We start from the raw sequence: 10,262 nt of genomic DNA, 5'->3' as shown, positions 1-10,262 counted from the left end.
AGATAAGGTTAAAGCCCAGTAATCTAGAATCTACGAAGGCATTTATACGTGCAGGGTTAGATCGATATGTGCACCAAACACATGCATTAGGCCATCATCCTCGAAATCACGTCACATTAACTAACGAAACTTGCGAAATACGACTGGATAATGCATGGTACTACTCCGGAGTAGCTAGCCTTGCCGGGTTGCAGCAATAAGTGCCTCGAATTCTCTATGGTCGTCACGTCCATGTCCGGTTCAAGGTCGGAGAAGCGAAGTGCGGTGCGGTGCATGGCCAACCGCCAACGACCCGATGTCCATCGTAATTAGTGCCAGCCTCCACAATCGATCACGATCGTCCCCTCTAGTCTCCTCCGCACGCCGCGGCATCATGCATGACGTGACGCCTGATCGATCAAGGTCGGCCTCCCTAGAATATTTCTTTCTTTTCCGCGAGGGAAACTCCTTTCTTTTTTCTTCGGCGAAAACACTGCACGTACGGCCCTCTCTAGGGGTTCTCATTCCTCCTGGTCTCGTCGACCCCGTGAAGCGTGTCGGCCATGGCCGGCTGCCACGTCCGCGTACGCGGCGTAGAACGACGACAAAGGTGCAGGCCAGCTTCCGGCCGGGTGAGGAGTAGACCGGGTGCGCGCATCTTTCACCAGAGCGATGCGAAACTGAGGGTTGTGATCTGGTTCGCTGGCAGACGAGACGGAACAGGACGAGCGGAGACTAGTCAGTGAAAGAGCGCTGGTTTGACACTTTGGAAAACAACCGCACTTCACATCACTTCTCCGACCTTGAACCGGACATGGACGTGACGACCATAGAGAATTCGAGGCACTTATTGCTGCAAGCCAGTCGAGCTACTCCGGAGTACCATGCATTATATCCAGTCGTATCTCGCAAGTTTCGTTAGTTAATGTGACGTGATTTCGAGGACGATGGCCTGATGCATGTGTTTGGTGCATATATCGATCTAACCCTGCACACCAAACCCAACCCTGTGCTTACCAAGTTAATTGACATTTCCACTCTGCCACTATCTAGCGTCATGCCATATATATCTCTCTATAGAAATATAAGAGCGTTCAGATTAAGGATGGCAATTTTATCCATGGACATGGGTACCCGTGGATATCCGACCCGAATGGATAGGGTTTGGATACATTTTTACGTCCATGGACAGCACCCGAATCCGACCTGATTACTCGTGGATAGGGCATGGATATAATTATGTATCCATGGATATACCCGAAACCGACCCGATAGTATGACATGTGTGTCAAAATTCAGTGATCCCCGCTATCCCATGTTTCAATGTATTTTTTATTTATAAAGAGGAAAAAAAATAAAGTGTACAATCCCTCCTCAGTCCCCACCGTAACTTACTCTGCCTCTTCTTATTCTTTGTATCTCCTCCTTCAACGACTCACCATTAATCACCAGACCATCTCCATGTCCTCGGCCTACTACTCACGCAGCCCTAGATGCAGCCGCCGGCGCCGCCAGCTTTTACCTCTACATATGGCGCAGGCATGCAACACTTCAGCATTCAATGCCATTGTACAGTCGCAGCCCAACTCCAAATCCCCTCGACCCTCCGTCTCGACTTCTTCTCGCACACACATACAACAGCGGGCGGCGCAAGTCTCTGAGCTGCGATGCAGAGCACACCTATGCGGAGCAGCGCGACCTACAACAGCGTTGCTGCGCGCAGGACCAGGAGCACGGCAGCACCGAAGTGCCGGTCGATGAGCGCAGGCCCAGAAGAGGACCATGACGCTGCCAAGGAGGTGATGAACACAACAAACAGCCGGCGTTCAGGGTGAGTTTCTTTTGTTCCCTGAATCTCTCTCATGTACGGCTGGTGTTCCTGTACGTGGGTGTGCAAGTTGTGCTTCTTCCCTGAATCCCTCTCATGTATGTCTGCAAATTAAGTATTTCTTTCATTTTACAGTAGTATTTGGAGCAGTAGTAATTTTTTGTTCCGGAATCCCTCTCATGTATGTCAGCAAGTTAAGTATTTCTTCAGTTTATAGTAGTGATTGGGGCAGTAGTAGATTTTTTGTTCTGTGAATCCCTTTCATGTATGTCTGAAATTAAGTACTGTATTTCTTTCAGTTTACAGTGGTAATTTCAGCAGTAGTAATTTTTTTGTTTCCTGATGAATACCTCTCATGTATGTCTGCAAATCCAATTTTTTTTGCAGCTTACAGTAGTAACTGGAAGATATTTATAGAATTAGGTAAATTTTCGTTGGTTACCAAATGAGCACATATCATATTTGGATACATGGCGTGGTCTGTAGCTATGCATGTTAATTAGTATTAGGTTTTACCACATCTCAGTGTATTTTAATCTATAGGATTGTGAATGATTAAGATTCATAGAATCTGACGTGTAATCTAGGCAGTTCTATCTTATCCATAAAAGAAAAAAGATAGAGTAATTAATTTAGGTTCGTAGTGACCATTCACTACGATTTAGAGATTACAATATTTCCAAATTGATACAGTTTACACATTATGTACCTTGGATCACTTTAACTGAAACTGAAGATTGTTACTTTTTTTGCATGTACAACTCAGTAGCTTCTCATGGTGGAGCATAAGGAACCAACTGGATCCTCTAACATCCTTAAGGGATGTCACGTAAGCTACAGTAACCGTGACATCCCTTCTTCATATCCATATGGTTAAGCCTAAAATGATTATAATTAATTTGCAAATTACAAATCTACTGTATAAATTTACAAAAATTACATACAAACAAAATTATGGTGCAATAAAATTAGTTTGTGATTTTTTTACGTGCTACAGTAAATGCGCACAGTAGTTGCTACAGTACCCTGACATTCCTCCTTTGCTTTACACACGCATTTCACTGTAGCTTCGTGACATCCCTTGAGGATGTTAGAGGATCCGCTTCCGGAGCGTAAGGCCCTGCTGCCGTTAGCCCTGGAAATGTTAACTCTGTAGGGAGCCCAACATAACAGAAGCCTGAAGATGATGCCTAGAAGATTGAGGTGAAGAATGGAAGATGATGCATGGTATTACATGTGCTTACTTGATGTTGTTCTATGCCATTTTGTGAGAAATCAAGATTGAGAAATGATCTTGTTTTATTTCTATGTCATTCTGCGAGGACGGATAATTGTGAACTTATGTTTATTTGATGTTACATCATTTTGTGAGAATCTGAGAGCTTATTTGGTGATGTAAACTTGTCCTATGTCATTTTGTGAGAATCTAAGAGCTCATTTGATCTTGTGCACTTTTGCTATGTCATTTGGTGAGAACTTGGGAGCTTATGTGAATGTTGTGCTATGTTTTATGTATACGTGTTAAGAGAACCCGATGGATACTCATCGGGTTTGGATATGGACATAATTTTTTGCCCATGGATATTTTTATGGACGGGCACACAATGTCTTCATGGATTTGGATATGGATTTGATATCGTTCAACCAGAGCCGAACCCGATCCATTGCCATCCTTAGTTCAGATCAAAGAATAAGGAGTATCGTGGACAAGCGGAACACGATGAACTGAGTGTTTGCTTGGCTCTTTGGCGCTTGTGTATGCCATGTAGTGCTTAGACCTAGTTTGGCTAGGCGCGGTGTGTCCTTCGTAGAGGTTTTCGTCCGGTTTTTCTTTAATAAACCGAGCAGTTTCAGCCATCGGTTTTTTCTTCTGCAATGGAATCTTAGCAGCTCTCCTACTAACTTTAAAAAATAACTTAAAAAAAAAGAAAACAAAAAGAGAGAAGTCTGTAAACTTTTATATAAGACTTTTTAGATAACTTTACATAGGAAATATACATTCCAAAAATTCAAAAAAAAAAAAAACAGGCGCCATGGAGTAAATATACATTTACTCCATAACTTTTTAAGAATAAATATACATTTTTGATTCATCGTGGACCCATATAAACAGGTACTAGTAAATTCATTGATTGCATATATAATCAAACGATAAAGAGGCAACCGCAAAAAAAAAGGGTAAAGAGACACGTGGTATTTTTCTTCTCCAATTATTTTAAAGTTGAACAGGACATCATCAGCCAAGAATTGAAAGTGTCCAGGGCCAAACTAATCAGCCAGAGACACTGGTGTCATGTGATTTATATTCCGGTTCATTCATTTTGGTACAAACATTTGGGAGGAATTGTCTAAAAAAAAGAGGAAAGAACGCCTTGCACCTGGATGGAGAGCTCCTGTTCGACGCTCGTTTGCGTCAAACAGAGGAGGTTTCGCTGAAGGATTCGCGCAAACGGGCCGGCCCATTCCTAGGAGCCGAGCGAACGTAATAAAAACGGAAAAATACTAGCGTAGAATGGAGTCAAAACCTCGACCTAACTCTGGATAACAGCGTTGCCAACCACTGCATCTAGGGACTGCGCCGGTCTTAAATTACGGCGCCACTCTTAAAGTGCTATGTGCACCGGCAGTTCCGTTTTTTAAACTTCCTTCAAAAAAATGAATGATGTTTTCTTGAACAAATTTCAAAACTAGAACAAAACTTTAAACGTATTTTTTTAAACATGAATACAATTATGAAATTCCAAACATTTATTGATTCTTTTATGTAGGATAAACAAATTTTAGTTATATATTGAACTTTTTCTAATATACACTGAACAACTTTTAACTACACATTGAACATTTTTGTATAAACACCAAACAAATATTTAAAACACATTGACCTTTTTTGTGATATACAATGAACAATTTTTAAATATACATTGAACATTTTGTGTAATATACGCATTATAATTTTTAAATATACATTGAACTTTTTGTGTAATATACGCTGAACAATTTTTAACTACACATTGAACAATTTTGTGATATACGCTAAACAAAATGTAAATACATGTTGAACAATTTTGTGATATACGATGAACACTTTTTTGAATTGTGAACAATTTTTAGAAAGTGGACCAAATTTGAAACTATGAACAATTTTAGAAATCATGAACAAAATAAAAACGTTTTTGAAAGCAAAGGATAAAATAAAAAAGAAAAAGAAAAGGAAAAAAGAGAAAGAAATAGAAGCAGAAACAGAAAAAATGAAACACAAACAAAAAAGAAAAAGAAAAGAAAACAGAAAACAGAGAAAGCCAGAAAATCGGCAAAAAGGAAAAAAAACAGAAAAAATCGGTTGAGGGGCTTTTCTAGAAGGTTCCCAAAACCAGTTTGCCTTCTTTGACGCTGGAACTGGGCCGGCATGTTCGGCGGTGCTCTCTCGAGCGCTTCAGCGGAAGCGCAGCACCTCGACCGAGTGCTCCTCGCTGGCGCCTTATGCGCCCGTAGAGGAAACCAGCGCCCGTGCGCTCGGCTACCTGGGCCGGCCCAAAAACAAGCCGACGAGCTCGCGTACCATGCGCGCTTCCCTGGCTTTCCTGCTCGACCGTCGTGGTTGACTGGTAGTGGTAGATCGGTCAACCGTTGGTGATTGACTTTTGAGATTTTTTTTCGAAATTTCAGAGAAAGAATTAGAAAATAAAATTCTCACGGATTCTAAAAAGTTCACTGATTTTAGAAAAAAGTTCATCAAACTTATAAAAAAGTTCATGAATTCGAAAAAAAGTTCACCGATTTTCAAGAAAAGTTCATGACTCTGGAAAAAAGTTCAGCGATTTTGGGAAAAAGTTCACAATATTTTGAAAAAGTTCATCGAGTTTGAAAAAAAGTTCATCGAATTTGAAAAAAGTTCATCTACTTCGAAGAAAAAAGTGCACAAATTTTTAAAAAGTTCATGGATTTTGAAAAAAGTTCATCTACTTTCAAGAAAAAGTTCACGAATTTCTTTCGCAATTATTTTTCACGAATTTGATAAAAGAAGATAAAATGAGCAAAAGGCAGAACAACCCACTTGTAGGAAGAGCGTCGCGGGTTCGAAGTCTGGCTCGCACACGCTTTTTGCAGTTTACAGAAAACAGAGAAAGAAAACAAAAGGAAGTGGGATGGGCCGGCCCGCTATAAAACTAAGCATACAGGAGGGGTGTGCGCCCTGTACCAAATACACTATATTCGGCGCTTAAGGCGCTGAATAGGATTTGGCCGAATCTTTATCAGCGTGGGAATTTTTGCGGATTAAAAACATAGAAGGGAAAAATTTATATGGGCCGGCCCAGCGCGGAACGCTGCAGGCGCCCGTTTGCAAAATACACATTAACGGGCGCCTGCAGCGCTAAATAGGATTCGCCCAGAAGGGCAAGCCTTTGTCTCTGGCGCTCCTTAAATGGGCCTAGCGACAAAATGTTCTACGTGATTTTTTTTGCTTTATTACAATTTTCTTATATTTCTGAAATTAAAATTATTATATAGAAATTTCAAAAACCATTCACGAATGTAAAAATGTCAATATATTCCGAAACTTTCAAAAATGCGAAAAATTGTTCAATAATCAGATCCCAAAACATAAATTTCATTGAAGTTGAAAAAACATGATTTTATAAAATGTTAACACAGTGTACAAATTTGCTAGCATAGTTTAGAAAAAAATTATAGCATTAAATATACTGTTTTAACGAAAATAGTTTCTTGTGCTTCAGAAAAATTGTTCTTGATATTATAAGAAAGTGTTAATTATGTATTCAGAAAATGTTAAACATGCATAAAAACATGTTTCTGATGGATTCACCAAAATGTACAATGTGTGTCATAAAAAGTAGATATTAAAACGTATATTAATAAAATGTAAATTCAAGTATTAAAATGTTACGGATGTATACGGATAATGTAAAACAAACATGAAAAATAAATAGAAATTAGAACATATATTTGTAATAATATTAGTCATGTATTTAAAAAAGTGAAACATGTATGAATAAAAATATTCCTCGTGTATATGAAATATGTACAACGTGCATAAAAATGAATTATACATTGTTAATAACATATATTAGTCGGTCATGTTTAAAAAAAATGTTAAACATGTATAAAAAATATCACTGGTGTATAAAATACATTGTGCGTGAAAAAAGAATTTTTTTTTTGAAAGAGACCCGAAGACCCCCCCCTCCCCCCCAAAGAAAAACGAAACCAAAAAAATAACAAGGAATACCAAAAGAAACCACAAAATAAAGAAAAGGGAAAGAAATAGAAGGAAAACAGGAGAAAAAACGACAGAAGAACCTAAATGCTATCTGCTAGCTGCCCCCCTAGGCGACTCCTAGGTTAGAACACAACCCGTGCCATTCTAATTTCGTTGCAGATCGTCTCTCCTGGTCAAAACTTTGGCAGCTGCAGATCCCGTCGAAGATTCGGGTGTTTGCCTGGAGACTTTCTAAGACGTCGCTACCCACCGGTGATGTGCGACATCACAGAAGCATGACGGATACATCCGAGTGCTCTATTTGCCACGCGGTAGTTGACACGTGGCGGCATTCCCTCTGGGACTGTCGGATGGCAAAATGCGTATGGGCCCTAGCGGACGAGGAACTGACGGACGTGGTTATTTCAAACTAAACTGAAGACGCCAAGTTGTGGATTTTTTGGCTACTTGATACTTTACCTCTGCCAGATCTCGCCGAAGTACTGGTTATTGATGTGGGCGATATAATGGGCCAGACGTCGCGCTATCCATGATGCACAATTTCAGAGCCCTATGAGTACGCGTTGCTTCATTCTGAAGTTTTTAGAAGACCTTGAGTCAGTCCCAGTGAAGAATGCGCATCACGACAGGAACCTGTATACTGATTGCAATGTGAAGTTTGACTTTGACTAGCACAATACTCTTGCGTTGCTACGAAATTATGAATTGCGAGGAGCTCGGCCACTGGCTTAGGAAGTCGTCAATATATTGTGCCATGCAACTTTTGCACGCAGTCACAATTAAAAAAGAACAAAAATACAATGAAAAATTAATGACATGCAATGGAGAATCTTAAGCAATCTTTGTGAGGCACAACATTTTGAATGTTGAATTTTTTTTTCTCGAATAAGCACAAGCATGATGGATAACCACACCTAGGTCCACCTAGATTACATAATCGGATTACTCATGACCGATCCACCGTGACAAACTACAAAAGAAACCATCCATGTCTCCTTTGAGAAGACCGGCTCTAGCCCACGTTCTCTCCTCCTCCAAGATCCTAGTCCCAATGTGTGTGATTGATGGAGAATCTCCATCGAACATAATGCCATTCCTATGCTTCCAAAGCTCCCAAAGGACGAGCACTAAGATCGTGTGATAATCCCTCAACCGCCCATCGGTGGTGCTCTTGTTTTGGCACCACGCGGTCAAAGAGTCGACCGGAGTCGGCACCCAATCTGGCCTACCGAGAGCCCTACACACCTCGTGCCACACCGACCTAGCAAAAACACACCCCAACATAATATGGTTGATTGTCTCCTCACTCTGGTTGCAAAATGGGCACAAATCTTGGTGCGGTAGGCCCCTCTGTGCAAGCCTGTCCGAGGTCCAACATCTGTTCAGCAGAGCCAAGCAAGAAAAGAAGCGACACCTCTGAGGCGCCCTCGATCTCCAAATATAGTCCGCCGTCGGACTGACCACCCTTCCAACAAACTTGGCTGCATATGCCGACTTGACGGAGAAGGCACCATTATTCTCCCATGCCCATGAAAGCTTGTCTGGTGAGCCTGGCTGTAACTGCACTAGGGCCACCCGATGCCAGAGATTCATGTATTCACGCAGCTCATCCAGGTCCAGATTCGGATTGATATCCATAGGCCATGTGCCCTCCTGTATGGCCCTACTCACTGTCATACCATTGCACTTGCGGGGCGACACCCTAGCGTATATCCTCGGAGCAAGGTCTTGAACACGTGCTCCGTCTAGCCACCGGTCCTCCTAGAAGATAGATGTGGAGCCGTCTCCAAGGGAGGTGTGGGCAGCCGAGTGGAATAGCAGTAGAGATTCATTCGGAACCTGAATGTCGAACTCATTCCAGGGCATCATCTCATCAGCTCGGCGCAACCATGGCCATCTAGCCTGCATGGCTATATTTAGCCATCGCAAATTAGGAATTCCTCGACCGCCTGCCCACTTGGGAGTGCACACTATATCCCACGCCACCGAGCACTGTCCTCCGTTCGCCTCCGCTTTTCCACACCACAGAAAGGCCCTGATAATTTTGTTCCTGGCTGTTATAGTCTTGGGCGGCAGGTCCAAAGCCATCATGGCACGGATAGGTATAGCGCACAACACTGCTTTTACTAGAAGAAGCCGGCCACTCTTGGGCATTGCAGAACCGCGCCATGTGGGAAGACATCCCGCCAGCTGCTCCACCAGGTATTGCAATTGTGCATGCGTCTGCTTAGGATGGTGAGGGGGAGTCCTAAGTATTTGCATGGAAAATGGCCGAACAAGAAGCCAAGCGCTTGCCCAACCAACAACATCTGATCATCGGAGCAGCGGATAGCGAATGCCGCGCTCTTGCTCTTGTTGACCCGCAGGCCAGAAGCCTCTCCAAAAGCCTCCAAGATATCTATCGTGACTGCCAAATCCGTCCGGTCCGGCTTGAGAATAGCATCACATCATCTGCAAAATATGGATATCCGCTGCTTCATACCAACCCTCGCCAGCGGTGCTAGCAACCGGCGCCCAACAACCAACTCGAACAGCCTATGTAATGGCTCCATAATCAAAAATGAAAAGTAGCGGTGACACCGGGTCCCCTTGCCGTAGCCCACAACAGTTGAAAATATCGTTCCCAGGCACTCCATTTATCAACACCCGTGTCGCGGATGTGCTTATAAGACCGGCAATCCAGGAGATCCATCTTTGGCCAAAGCCCATGCGACTCAGGACCTCAATCAAGAAAGGCCATTGGACGGTATCAAAGGCTTTGGTGATGTCCAGCTTAAGCATTACCGCAGGGTCCCTTAACGCATATAGCCTCCGCGTCGTGCATTGCACCAACATGAAATTATCATGCAAAGATCTCCCTTTTACGAACGCGCTCTGATGGATTCCAACTAGCCTGGGGAAATCGGCCGCCAGCCTGACCGCCAAGACCTTGTCGAATAGCTTGACGGCTCCATGAACAAGGCTAACCGGACGGAAATCCTTAATGTCAACGGCCCCGTAGACCTTGGGCAGCAAGGATATAAGAGCTTTGTTGATCGCCTGGAGGCCGCGCATATCCCCCAGATAGAACATGTGGAAAGCGCGCATGATATCCTCCTTAATGATTCCCCAACATGTGGCATAGAATCTCCCAGTGAATCCATCCAGCCCAGGAGCTTTGTCCATGGGCATGCTCTTGACTGTTCGTTCCACCTCCTCAGCCGTAAAAGGAAGTTC

General features: G+C 42.8%; 1 long non-coding RNA gene across 1 annotated transcript; it reads left to right on the top strand.

Moving 5' to 3' along the window:
- The first annotated feature begins 1,190 nt into the window (after nt 1-1,190).
- On the top strand, nt 1,191-3,258 carry LOC141021541 (uncharacterized). Its single transcript, XR_012182869.1, has 2 exons — nt 1,191-1,810; nt 2,875-3,258. It is a non-coding gene; the product is annotated as an uncharacterized lncRNA (long non-coding RNA).
- Nucleotides 3,259-10,262: the final 7,004 nt, after the last annotated feature.

The sequence above is a fragment of the Aegilops tauschii genome, chromosome 1 (assembly GCF_002575655.3).
Source record: "Aegilops tauschii subsp. strangulata cultivar AL8/78 chromosome 1, Aet v6.0, whole genome shotgun sequence".
Taxonomy (NCBI): Eukaryota; Viridiplantae; Streptophyta; class Magnoliopsida; order Poales; family Poaceae; genus Aegilops; species Aegilops tauschii.
Note: the sequence above shows the minus strand (reverse complement) of the source record. Positions and strands in the feature narration are given on the sequence as shown.